The following is a 14188-nucleotide window of genomic DNA, read 5'->3' as shown; positions in this document are numbered from 1 at the left end:
TTTTTTCTTGTACGGCTCCCGCTGGCACATCTTTACCGCGTAGTTCGCTGTATTTCTGAAATGTTTTTACATTTTAATTTCCGCAATTTCTCTTTCAGCAATAAACTTTTCCTGGTAAAATTCAGACGTCAAATAAAGCACACGTCGCTCGCATTGGGCCTATATGCTTATTTTATTTGCGTCGTTGGTTTAGTTGTTCCCGAGCTTTTTTTTTCTTTTTCTTTTTTAAAAAGTCGTTAGTTTCTTGAAATTGTATTACCGGGACCTTTATTATTTCTTATTTAATGGGCGCGGATCTATAAGCCTAGTTGGCATATCCTGTTCCCTGCGGTGTTGCATGAAGACGTGTGACCGCTATAGGCGTAGCGGTGATTAAACAGGCGCAATGATCTAGATATCAGGCTTTCGTATCTTAGCGTGGAATTTGGTTTATCCGTGAACATGCCAGAGGAAACACATACCCAGTCGCACTGCATTTATTCTATTGTAATGTTTTGTGAGCTGTATAACTCGTTATTCAGATGAAGATGCTTTTGCTTAGCTATATACGGAAAATAGCCACCGACCACCATGCCACCTTCACACTAAAATGAAAAACAATTGGGTTTCCGGAACGCTGTTGATTGAAACCAAAAATAAAAAGTATAGCAGGCCTTGCGCAAGCTGTCAAGGTACGGGAAGCACATTTATGAAGAAAAATTGGCCTTTTGACTTAAAGGTAGTTCCAATATTGCAAATTACTGTACTGGCACAGTGAAAGCTGCCTATTTGAAAAAGATTATAATAATTGCAAATCGTCTGATACGCAGTCTTGTATCACTATAACTTCTCGAGTAACATAGCGCGTCAGCTGTACATCGAATAGTAGAGATAATATACGTAAGGATATTGAAAATTTTTGCACGACGTTACCTTGTCGGACGGTTGAACATCTCGTCGCAAGACGACGAAGACAGAAGGGAGGAACACGTCTTGCACCGCCTCTTCAAGATGTTCCACAAATTCCAACTCGCCCAAACGTCGATCCTTCTATTGTAAGACGGTACTTCGCCAAAATGGTTCATATACTTTCATTGATTACTTCTAAGCCGCAGTATTTCTTCCAAACAGATACTTGTTTCCCATGTTCTGGCTTCCTCTGTAATGCCAAATTTGGTCACTGCACGTATAAAGCTAAAACATGAACAGTGAGCTCGTGGAACTGAAAGGGAAAAGAACAAAATCACCACTTAGAACACGAAAGTTAGACCTGTACAAGGGCTACGCTCACTGCCGAAATACGCTTCGTGAATAAAAGCGCAAGTTGAAACACCTGCCCAATCGCAGTGTGCCGTGGCTGCCGCGTTAATCCCTATCATCAAAGAACAGCACACGGAAAATCGCTCTGCAGATGCAACAGGGCATATAATCGCTAGCTGTCACGGGATGAAAGGGCCGGTGCTTTCAGCGATGCGTGCGCGCATACAGCGAGCCGGGCGGATGGCAACGAGCAAACGGATCAATGAGCTTTACGTCAGAAGCCGCACCAGGGCCCTGTTCCCGCTCGCTTCGCCATGTCTAACGGCTGTCACGAGAGTTGTGTGACAGTGAACGAGAGAGGTGCACCCTCCGCATAAAGTAACCTTATTTCACTCGTACAACGAGCGATATAGGTGACAGTTTGGTGGCTCAATGGCCCTGGCGCTCACTCTGTGGCTCAGCTCCACGTCGGGGTTTCAGTTGCCGCCTGTGGACCCCGCATTCGAGCGGGTGCGCGAATTAAAGCGCTTGCACGTAAACAACTGTCAACAAAGGTGCCGGGGAATAGCTTATGACTCGTTGACGATATTTTGCATACTGAAAAGAGGCACGGGTTCTATTACGTAAGCACCTAATGATCCTTTTTGCAGTTATTTCTAATTATTCAATCATTGCAGTGTTGGACGTTTGTCTGGTGAGTGCGTACCCCTGTGCCGATGCCGTGTGCATGTTAGAATTCAACATTCAAACACACAAGTTGAGGTATAACGCTATAACGCCCACCCTGTCCTTTCCTACGCGTCCTGTCCCTTTAAAGTGGCCATTCTTTTTTAGCTCTTTCGGCCTTTTTCGTGACCCGTCGGTGGTGGGTGGTCGGACTTTGGAAGGAGAACGCTCTTTCCTTCGCGCTCGTTTGCTCGTTCACTCGTTCTTTGGCGCTTTTCGATTACATTGAAAATAATTGCCGATGGTTTCTACAGGGATAAGCGGGCTAGTTGGTGGTCGTTATTGGAATGCATCATGTAACCACACAAAAACAAGGTACAAAGAAGGAACACACAGGACAGGCTTCTTTGTCCCTTGTTTTTGTGCGGTTACATGATGCATTCCAATAACGACCACCAACTAGCCCGCTTATCCCTGTTAAATCCGCGCCTGTCCTGTGTGTTCCTTCTTTGTCCCTTGTTTTTGTGCGGTTACATGATGCATTCCGATGGTTTCTACACAAGTTTCTCATTGCACTAACATGTCTCACTGAAATGTAAATTATTCGTTCGAAAGCGAGCTTCATTCAAGAATTGCAAGCTCATAAAAATTAGGACGGTTCTTGCTGACCATGGCCCAAGGTTTCTTCTGAAGGAGCCGAAGCCTGCCCCGACGTCATAGGCAAAAAGTAGAGGGTGCTCCTAAGAGCTTTCCGCAAAGTATTGTAGAGTGCTACCTGAGGGCAACAGACTTGAGTGCCCGACTATAGACATCCTACACCTAAGTTCTCTCTCTCCCTCTTTCACTCCCCATTCCCCTCCCCACGTGTAGGGTAGCAAACTGGACTCAGTCTGGTTAACCTCCCTGCCTCTCCGTCTTCCCTTCTCTCTCTCTCTCTCTCTCTCTCTCTCTATTTCGTACTTACAATAACGCGACGGGAGGCGCAAACATCGCGATGGAACTATGATAACGATAAAACTTGTTCAAGTGTGTTTTGCACTTTTATTCTTGCAGTGATGACGAATTTTTGTGGTTCCATAAGCGTGTTTAAAGGCTAAAAGCGAACGATTACTGCAAACACTTCTTATGCGGTCTATGATACTGAACATTGTAAAACTGTGCAGCTCAAGGCGCTTTTGACCAACAGAAAACTGGTACGAAACAAATTGAATCAGCGAAGTTTTAATGACACGTCAATCGACAAGTATAAAAAAAGCAAAAAGCACCAATGAAGCTAACTAGATTGAAAATACAAACAAAAACAATGGAAGCTTAATCACATTTCCACGTCGAAGAAATTTAGTCTGCTCATATTGAGTGAGTGGCAGAATAGCATCCACGTTTGACAGGGAATGAGGCCCGTAACGACAACATTACTTTCAAGTCGTCTTCCCTGAAATGTCTGTATCTGTTGGCCTTGGTAAATTTAGCTTGTTACAGCGCTGGTGATTGGGGCAAGCATGGTTCGCCTCTTGAAAAAAAAATGTGTCACGTTTTCTACTGAGGCGTTGCCAAACACGGGTCTTACACTGCGTGTTTGCAGAGCCTGCCACCGATGCCTAAGCGGGAGTGACAGATTGCGGGAGGCCGCCTGAAATTGCCTAGCTGCTGTTCTTTTACTAAAATCAGGCACTCGACGCGGGGCACGCGAAAACAATCTGTCAACGTTGACAGGATTAGGAAGGATTGCGAATAATGTTGTGAACTCAATTCTCTTATTATTAATATTTGATCTGTTATACATCACGCCAACCCAATGATATTCAATAGTGCACATCCCTGTGCATGCCACGTGATTGATACTTTCTGCCAGGATAGTTTTCTTTTTGTGAATTCCGGGACATATGCTTGGGAAAAAGATACTGCGAAATAAATACGAAGCCGAAAAAGTACAGACAGGAGCTGGCGTGCATGGTAAACCAATTTTATTCCAGTCAAAGTCGTAAACTGAAGCATGTTACCCCACATGCGAATGGGGCTGCTCAAATTCCGTGGAAAATAATAATAGTGCTGAAATGCGTATTTACAAGATGATGGCGTCACTGTAATCTGCGGCGAAAGAACCTCTCCTCGCTACCCAACAAAGAAACTGACGTATCGCTCAAACGAGCGTTAAATTTACAGGTGATATAAAAGGCTTTTAGACGCACTCCATCAATGGAATCTTTTCTTCTACCAAGAACCATGATGCTCCAAAGTTTTGGAGTGTAGATGCAGATGCGACAATGTGCAAACAAGTGCACAATACAACTATATTTATCGAACGCTCATGTTCTCTTGTGTATATCTTCGTCTCTCTTACGCCATATCTTTTTTCCTACGCATCATGAGCGTTCACTCATGATGCATGATGGTGCGCTCATCAGCCATGATTATGCCATGCCAGGCTTATGCGCCAATTCGGTTGGACTGTACTTCAATATCATGAGAGATAGATAGAAACTTTATTGTTGTACAAAATTGTACCGGGGCGTTTTCCGCCGGGACGTCTAATTCCAGGAATCCACGCGTCGCAGCCTACTGACCTCTCCTGCGCTCTCCTTACCAGATTGAGCTGGCCCCAGAATGTTTTATCCTAGTGTGTGTTTTTAGGTCAGATTCGCGCTATAGCAAGTATATCAAGTAATATGGTAATTCGCTGAATTCTTATGCCTCTATGTGAAACGTTTTACCACTGGTGTGAAAATATCACGCTTCATTTCTGCTTGATTTGTCGTAAAAGAATATACGGACTAAGTGGGAGTTAAAGTTGCCGTCCACGTGACAGTAGCACGCCGCTATACGAGAAGGGTCACGTGAGCTCACTGCAGAAGGCTTGAGGTGAGTTGCTGGAGGTGAGCTTTGTTTCCCGATGACTACCGGTCCAAGCTTACACAGTACTCTATATTTCGATTTGTTACACTCTGCAATTTTTGTGGTTGTGTTCTTTCAAGATCCCTACGCCGACACGAAGGAAGCTTCCCTCTGTTTGAGTCACGTGCGATCACTTCGATCACTTTCTATACTAGATGAAGCGATGAAATCGAATGAAGAAATATCTACGAAAAGCACGTAAAAATAGTGAACAGTGTGCTAATATGGGCTCAAGGCAAGGCTGTGCAGAACAGCATCTGCCTTTTCTACGCTCACCAGAGGCTCTGAAGTTGAGGCTTCCCAGTGATGCGGGTGTCCCATTCTGCGTTTTCCTTTTTTTTCTAACAAGCCACCTCTGACAAGAAAAGACTTTGCTTTCTTGTCAAGGGGAGTTAAGCCATAAAGTTTGATATGCTGTTCGAAGAGATATTTTGGTGTGCTACGTTTAAATTTTGCAGTCGGTCCGAAATCCATGCCTGTGGGTTCTTGAAGCATGACAGGAAGTAATTAAGGGGATGGTGGCGACGTGTTTTTGTGTTTTGGTGCACATGTACGTTTTTCGAATCGAGCCTAATGCAAGTACTAGCATAAGAGTAGCTGACACTTGCGATGAAGGATGATGCTTGTGATGATGCCAGCTGCACTGCCAGTATAAAGGCTCTAACAGCGTATTATCATTTTTGTATTTGATGCAGTAGGGACTCTCTCGGAAATGTAACGTCTTATATGTATGGTATTCCCAGATGTGAATTCATGAATCTTAACCGAATATTTACCCAAAACGGAAGTAAAATATTTGGTCATATTGTCAATCCTCTTGCGTTCAACATAATACATTCGCTAACCAAAGTTATATTCAAAGCAGAAGCACAATAAAATTAATCGAGAGCAACTCTGAAACAGCGTATGCCTCAGATATCGAGTGGAAACTTGGTGAACAAAAATCGACACAATGTTTCTTAGTCCTCACGGGTCGTAGAAGCAATATTGTATACACGCCTGTTTATTCTGCTTTGCTCTTTTTGCTTTCTGGTCGGCGCACATTCAAGGAAATTTCGCAGTGTCACAATGTACTAATGTGTACTGGGACAATAAGTTAAGCTGCGGCCTTTATAGCTTTATTATTATAGTGCTTAGGAGATGTCGCCTTTTATTGGCGCTGGCTACTGTTTTGCACGTAGACATATAAAAAAAGAATTAACTTAAATACGTTAAAACTAAAAGTCAACTCCAAACCACAGCAACATAAAGTCCAGTCACATAAGTCGCGTACATGAAGCTTGGCTAGTTATATCACGCAATTTCTGTGTGCGTGTGTTCTTTCCTTCCTTTTTGACGCAACGACTTGACTGTTAATGGAATGCACGCAAACGTTGTATGTGGCCCGCAAATGTGGGCAAACCTCAAGAAAGATTTGACGACGTCACTCAACCTCAACCTCTTCCAATGAGATTGACGTGCACCCGCGAGACCTCACTTCAACGTTCAGTAGCCACCGCACACCTCACCTCAGGCTTGCCTCAAACTTTTTACTGTGGTCTAGGTGGGGTCCTCCACCTCCGCATCATCTTTTTAGTTCGGGGTAGGGTATTCAATGTCGACTGTCTTACCTGGACATAACATGGCATGACATAACAGCTAAGTAGCCAGCGTGACATAGCACTCCTGTCTTTGCTTCATAGATATGTTCACCGAATGAAGTCAACAAACTTGCCACTGGACCGCGCGTCTTGCACATCACGAGGACTTTGTAATAATTTAGCCCTCATTCGCATTTTCGGGAACATTAACGTATATACCTTCTCGGCTCTACCACGAGCAATTCGGTTAAGGAATTCGCTTCCTAACAGCACTGTCGCGCAAATGAGCAAATATAAATTCAGACAACTACTGAACCCACAGCTTTCATCATAACAAATATGTTCATATGTACATATCTCATGCCATATGCGCGCCGTTCTGTACGCCGGGTTCCATTGTCTCTTCCCCTGTTCATTCTTAGTTTTCCCTTTTTTTTTCAATTTGTTGTTTCAATTCTGTTGTTTGTTTTATGCGCTCGCGCTTTGTGCGTTATTTTGCGCAAGTAAAGCGCCGCTTTTTATGCTACCGTGAACAGTACTTTTCATTCCTTTCCCGACAACTCTTTGTATACTGTTTTACTGTTTTTATTTGAAACACTGCTTTGCAAGCACGTTGTCATCGTAAACATTTTCAGCTCTCTCATTTTTAGCTCTCATGTATAGGATTTCTGTTGTCATTTGTTCAACGACGCCCTCCTTACTCAATGCTCCCCTTGGATCCTCTAAGGTACTTTGAAATAAATACGTAAGGACAACCTAATGTCTCTGATACACGCGGCTCAGTCATGAAATGGCAAATTAATACTTCAAAAATAAGTTTGTTCATTTGACGGTTCAAGCTGCGAAACATGTCGTCAAGCATTCGTAGCCGTATCTTTGTGCGAATAGTCTCACGATCACTTTTCAATGCAAGGGTTCAATGTTAATATTGCTTGGCGTGATGGAGGCATTTCTTGTTAAATGCACATTAACCAAACATGAAGCCAATCGTAAAAGATCAGGTCGTCGTTGTTGGAAAATAAATGTTGAATTCATAAACGAAATATACGCAGGAAAACACGTTAAGGCAACCGCAAGGAGTATAAGCTCTTATTGGTCTCGTGTGCGTCCCCTTGCCTGTGTTTGGCAGTATAGCGGGCTTCATTTACTGATTTTATCAATCTCTAAGTTCTCTTTTCATTTTCATTGTATTGCTTTTAAAGTTATTGTGCCACACTTACAACAATAAAACACGCAAATAGATAAAAGAACGACGGTGCGTCAGTCATTCAGCAAGGTCCTTTGACCAGGACAATTTCAGTAGTGCCTTCGCCTCCTTTTTAACCTTTTCCTAAAAGTTTTTTGAATATTTTTAAATTTTAGTTTTACACATTTTGTATTCTCTCTCTCTCTCTGCGTATGCTTCCTTTACTTACCGCCTTCCCTAGTACAGGGTGGCGCACTGAATACAGCTTCTTCTGTAAGAAAAAAACTGTATGTATTTAAGGCAATACACAAAGTATCGACCGATATTATAGCTTGTTTTAGTTACACGATAATATCTGTTTTTCTCGATGAATTAATCTCGCCCATGAACTCCGTGCCTTACCGAAAACAGAGGGAAAGAAGAACTCTGCATCGGAAGTCGGGTGTTCATTATATTTCTTACTTCTGAGCCTGAAGCCAAACCAACTAACGTACTGAAGCTGAGCGGAGTCGTTCGGGACGTGTGGCTTTTATGGCTACATGCTTATTGTAATTAATCAAGTTTCACTTTCTGGGCATGGGACGCTGTCACACATGAATGCGTAAGTTTGTCTTCTTTGCAACTTTGTTCCTTGACATTGTCACTATTTCTTGTCCGCCCTTCTGGTATGAATTCCACATACAAAGTGTCTAACACTGAACCCGAAAAGTAATTTGCACTTGTGACGGCCTGCCCCGTGACGATTCCGGCCACTGGATCTGGCGGCTAGCACAAACCTGAAAACTCACGCGGTTTTGAAAACTTAAGTAGGGGACGTATTTAACAACAGCGTCAGGCAGCCTTAACATAGCGAGCACGCGGGCGGAATGGCAGCAGACACGGTTAGCATAACACCTGAGAGGATGCCATTCTAATTCCTAGGTCCTAATACCTACATCAACGCATGCTACTAAACATGCAAAAATTTACTCTAAAAAAAGTTGAACCAGTAACACGGTATAATTCATTCGGGAGGAGCAGACGTAAGTAACTGAGGAATAGATTGATTTCAGAATTTGACCTCACACAGCATCCGACCTCACTGAACCTTAAACTCTAGCATAATGTTGAACTCAACGCTCCTGACCTCACTCACAGAATTCCTACCAGTAGCCAATTCCACGTCAACCTCTCCTAACTTTGTGAGGTTGAGGTCGACCTCATGAGGTGGGAACCTCGCGAGGTTGCTCACATTTGGTGACCACTCCGGCAATGATGATGACGCCTGACACACCAGAGAGAAAAACGTTTAAACGCAGGCCGTAGAGCGGTGGGGTCATTACCTGCTCTGTGCGCGTCCAGGTGTACGGCAAAACAGAGCACAAATAGAGTGCAGTTCGGTCTCGAAAAGTTCCGAACGCACAGGTTCCGAACGCACCGCTCTTCGCGCTGCTGTGGAATACATTGAAAAAGAACCACCTAGTAACTCTGCGAACTTCAAGACAAACCTACACTCTAAAACCAGTTGCCCCCTTTGGGGTGTATATTTGTCCCACAACGACAACCGTCATCTGTCTTGCCCGCGTTTCCTTTCTTTAACGCTGCGAGCCCGGTACTTCCCAGTCACGAGCGGCATGAGCGTTATCAGCGTGACGCAGCATTCTCGACAGAGAAGTAGCGAGCGCCGAGTTTTCAAGAAAGGAAACGCAAGCAAGGCAGATGACAATTACTGTTGTGGGACAAATATACACCCCAAAGGGTGCAAACTGATTTTAGAGTGTAGCATGGTTCTAGCAGCTTCACTGTGAAATCCTTCTGCTTGAAACAACGTCCGTCACGTCATAATTAAGTATTGGTACGAAAGTTGCCGTGTGACAGAAAACCAAAGCCTTTGCCTGTTTAAGACAACAAACTGTACACCGTCCTTCGCTGTTAATGCGAATGTTGCAGAGCCCTGAAAGCTCTCGGTGAGCATGTAGTCTGTGCATTTCGCTTCAACGAAAAGGCTATTATCACGTGTCAATCACTTCGTTTTGCAATTACGAAACAGAGAGACAGAGAGACAGAAAACGAAGAGAGAAAAGTAGGAAGGCTCATAAAGGACGTGTCCAGTTGGGTGCCCTACACTCGGGGTAGGGGAAAGGGGAGAAAAATAGATAAGAAGGAAAGATCATAAAAATAATAAAGAGTACCACATACCCGCTAACGCAGTAAGTTGACTAAAGCCTGACTTGACCTGACTGCGACGCTCTGCGCAGGATAATTTTTTTCTTAATGAAAACGCGCGTTATTGCTGCCAAACTAACGGCCGTCATGTAGTAATCCACAACTGTTGTTGTAAGAGCATGCATGCGTGGATCTGGAAAACGAAGAAAAAGAGCAGCGCGGCGAATTGCGGCTGTCGTTGAAACTACAGTAACTGGTACAGCGAATACCTTCTCTTTTTTCACTGAAATGTATACAATGAAATGAGCAACAAATAGCGCACTATACTTCTCAGCAAGCACGTCTTATATCCCGATTATGGCCATATTAGAGCATGCACATTGACTCTTATTTCACTTCAAAGGCTAACCATCGGTGATATTCACTTTAAGTGTGTAAGTTATGCGAATTCTGGTGAAAATACCCGAAGGACTGATTGCCAAGGATGGAAATAAGGGGAATAACACGTCCGCTAGAAACTTGCGGCATAGGTGTGCAAACCATAAATTATGCCCCCAGTAGGAAGTAAAACATTTACTCGCAACATTTTCGCAACAAGAATGGCAGAATTCTAACTGATCGTTTGCGAGGTAGAACAACAGTCTTGTCGCCCACGCGTAGTAGCAGGCCCTGTTTTACGCCATCGTGGGTATACATTAAGCATAGCCATCGTGAAGCGTGTCTGTGAGTCGGCTGTCAATGATTCAACGATACGGCACCGGTTCTCCTTGGTAAAGAAAACCGAGAATAACTTTTCAATTTTGACATCCTTCTCTTTGGCGAGATTTCAATGGCGGCAGTTTGCATCTGCATGCGAAAAACGTTTTCAATGACGTTCGTCACACTTCCGCCGGTGCATATAGTTTACGCACCCGTCATAACCTGCTGTGCCGCAGATCGACGTCAACGGCTAGCAGCCATCTCTTGAACGCTTCCGCAAACGCGGACGCAGCGCAGTTAGGCGATTTGCATGCGGTACCGCATCGCCGTCTACCAACCAGAGGAATGATGCGCCAAATGGAAGTGCATCGTTTCCTTGTTTTTTCGGCGTCCACTTCTGCGGGAATGCCGAGACACACCAATGCCGCTTTAATGGCGGAGGCTGTTCGCGCATTCCACCGTCCGTTTATGCAGCGCGAACACTCGCGTTTCCGGTCTACTGTTCGCAGAGTTGTGTGTTGTGTACTCGCGGCTAAACGAGGAAGTGAGTGGTGGCTTGCGGCGGAGACGGTCGCTGTGCCAGGAGCCTACGGCGAAATTGAATTGCGTGTGGTCCCCACGTGTTCTCCTGTCTGGTGTGGCACGAAAGAATGCCTCACCATCAATGCAGGCAAACGCGCTCACCTACCACCGCGTAAGTTTGCGAGGATCCACGCAGCACAGAATAGTTTGGTTCGCGTCACTTTGTGTTCCTATTCAGATATCTTGATGGAGAGATTAGTCACCCCGTGGAAGCATATTCTTTTCTGGAGGCGTCGTTTCACGGGCGCGCTGTTCTCGCATCGTTTATGCGGTGTTTCTGAGGGGATGATTTAACGTCAGTACAAGAAACATTTGAACGAAAACTTATATATGCGTGCTGTGAATTTTAGTATCTTTCAAGGCACAAAGGATAAAACGCGACTTCACGGCATTCTAATCTATGCTAGCAATGTTTTGGCGCTTCACTCGGAGCACTATAGCAGTCTCTGGTTCAAGAAACGTTTGAAATCGAAGAACCATGATTTATTTACATTCATTACGTATCAGATATAGGCACGTATAAACGATACGGGAAGAATTGAGGAATGCCACACAAATACATACATGTTTCACTGCGTCCTACATAGCATTCTGCTGATGGTAGTCTATTGGTTTATTGATGGAAGCCTGAATGGTGAATGGTGCTATTTTTGTGTCGAAATGACGGTAACGTGCATGCTATCACGTGGTGAGTTTCTGTATTAGTCATTGGAACTTTAGCATGCAGTAATCTTTCGCTGGTCGTTTGGTTGTTATCCCTTTTCTTCTCCTGCTAAAATACGAGAGGAGATTTCGCTTACAAACAAAATTAAAAAGAAAAAGTAAATTGGGCACCATATAAATCCGGCTTGCAATTCCTTTCACTAAAAAAAAAAAAAAGCAGGATGTAACAGCATTTCTCTTTCGTAGCGTTGTATGCGCAATACTCTGAATGAATGGAAATAAGTTACATATCTACACCAGCGGAATCACATGTCCGGAGTATATAGAAAACGGTGACGCGCATTTCCTGTTTCCGGTCGGCCTCCTTTTGCTGGAGCAGTGAAATATGGTAGATGGGAACACGAAGCTTTCCGTCGTCCTTTTACGGCCTTTCACTGCGCTTCCGCACATTCGATTATACGCCAAAGAGAACCAGCGACTTTTCCTACGCTCGCATGACAGCCGAAATCGTCTGCGCTGCGCTTACGAATCGCGCCATTCACGCAACGATACGGGATGCAGAGAAAGTAGCACTCCTCGCTACGCCGTAATGCGGCCACAAACGACGCAGATGACGGAAAAAAAATCAATTGCGGGATGGAAATGGTGGTAGGCCGGAGTGTGGACTGCCCCTCGGCACAGCTCAGTGATGGAGAGGCGGCCGTTGCGTACATCTGCGACTACAACACCGGCCATTTCGGCAAGAGTCTCGCCCAATCTCGACGATTCGTTTCGTTCATTCCTCACAAGTGTGGCATTAGCGATTCTGTTATGCCCAGCACTGCTCGAACTTGTCGTGACAAATAGCGCTCCCTTCCGCAGTGATGCGTTGTTTCTCCAGTCGCGCCTAGTGTGTGCCATGTAGAACGTTACCGCGCAATCTCTGAATCCCTGAAGAAAGGGCACATGGCCGCTTCTATAATGGTTTTCGACACTCTGTGCGTGGCGAGGCGCCAACAGCATCATCGCGACTCAAATTATGCCGCCAGTGCGGCTGTCCAGCAAGTGAGTGAGGTGATTTTGCCACCATTTGCTGTTAATTTATGGGCGCACAGCAGAAAAGCTGGATTGGCACAAAAACCAATACTTTTGATCCCCTCGGCAGACGAGCGTGACGTGTCTCAATCTCACTGAATTACACTGCACTACAGCGTTGTCGAAACCTGGATACCACTGTCCACCTGCGTCTGTGCAGGTGGATCGTGGCTAGTATATTTCAAGCAATGCCTAGCATTAAAAAAAGTCAGTTTAACTCGAAAGGCGACGCACTGATAGCGTTACAAAAGTGTTAGACAATTACTCGATGACCACCTTATAGTTTCATATGTCGCATAAACTGCAGTAAACGTTCGCTTACTAACTAAGGCAGCATGTTGCCGCACGCGTACAGAAAAACGTGAACAGATCTCACTCAATGACCACGAGATCTCATTGACACAACACTGACGTGATAAGGAGTGCCGGAAGTGGGGATCGTGCGTGTTTGTCCGAAAATAAACGCTTCGTGCCTTAAGAGGGTGCTTTAACTCGGGGCCTTCTATATAAATACTTAAGAAATGAGAAATTGTTTGCTCCGCAACCACTGCAGTAAATTTGATGAGGTTTACTGCATTTAAAAGAAGACGTCAACATCTAATGCACTGCTGGTAGTGAATTTTCGACTTAGGCCGCTAAGTTTTCAATAAACATTGTTGAAAATCGTCAATTTTCAGGAAACAAAACTATCAGTTTTACAACGCCGTAACTCGATAATGATGGAAAATATATGACAATGCAGTAAATTGAATCTAAATCGGAAAAAATCGATATGTTATGCACGACTTTCAGAGAAACCTCCAATATGTGAGGACTTTTGCAAAGCCCTCATAAACCTCCCAACAAATTTATATAAGCTATAAATTAATATAATAAATTTGTTGGCTTTGGGTACCCTAACGCATGAAGTTGACAGAACTGTATCTGTTTTTGGTGTAGCGCTATAAGTGTGCTAGCTTCGTGCTTCCTTTTTTTTTCCAAACTTACCAATCTTCGAAAAATATTTTTAAGAATCACTAGAATTTCACTTTCTCTTCAAATGCATCAAGCTTCATTAAAATCGGCCGAGTGGTTATCTCAAAAAAAGTGTTTCGGCGTTTTACATGTATTTGAATAGGCATCATTCAAGATGGGCCCGAGCTAAAGCTTCCTCTGAAGTCAACTGTGTCACGTCTCCAAACTTCATATTACATGAGTGTCAACATTAGGTGCATGGGAAGACCTAGCCCATGAAGCCACGAGCCACTTAGTCCTGGCAACTGCCACAGATGTCCAGCATACGGCGCGCGTGCCGCGTATGCAGTCAGCCGCGCGGACAACCATACGCAGCCATGCCGTAGCTAGAGTAGCAGACGTGTGCTCTGCGCCTCTAGCACGCCCTCAATCTAGCCTTTTTCAACTTGAGACGCACGTAGGGCAAGGACAGATGATGTACATAACGCCACGATACTTCTTGACGCCC

At 44.4% G+C, this 14188-nt stretch overlaps 1 protein-coding gene across 1 annotated transcript in view; it reads left to right on the top strand.

Moving 5' to 3' along the window:
* LOC139057708 (cell adhesion molecule Dscam1-like) overlaps positions 1-14188 on the top strand; it is a 98746-nt gene that overhangs the window by 83909 nt on the left and 649 nt on the right. The gene's annotated exons all lie outside the window — the stretch shown is intronic.

Source organism: Dermacentor albipictus, chromosome 3 (genome assembly GCF_038994185.2).
Source record: "Dermacentor albipictus isolate Rhodes 1998 colony chromosome 3, USDA_Dalb.pri_finalv2, whole genome shotgun sequence".
Taxonomy (NCBI): Eukaryota; Metazoa; Arthropoda; class Arachnida; order Ixodida; family Ixodidae; genus Dermacentor; species Dermacentor albipictus.
The sequence above is the reverse complement of the archived record's forward strand: the minus strand, read 5'-3'. Positions and strand labels throughout refer to the sequence as shown.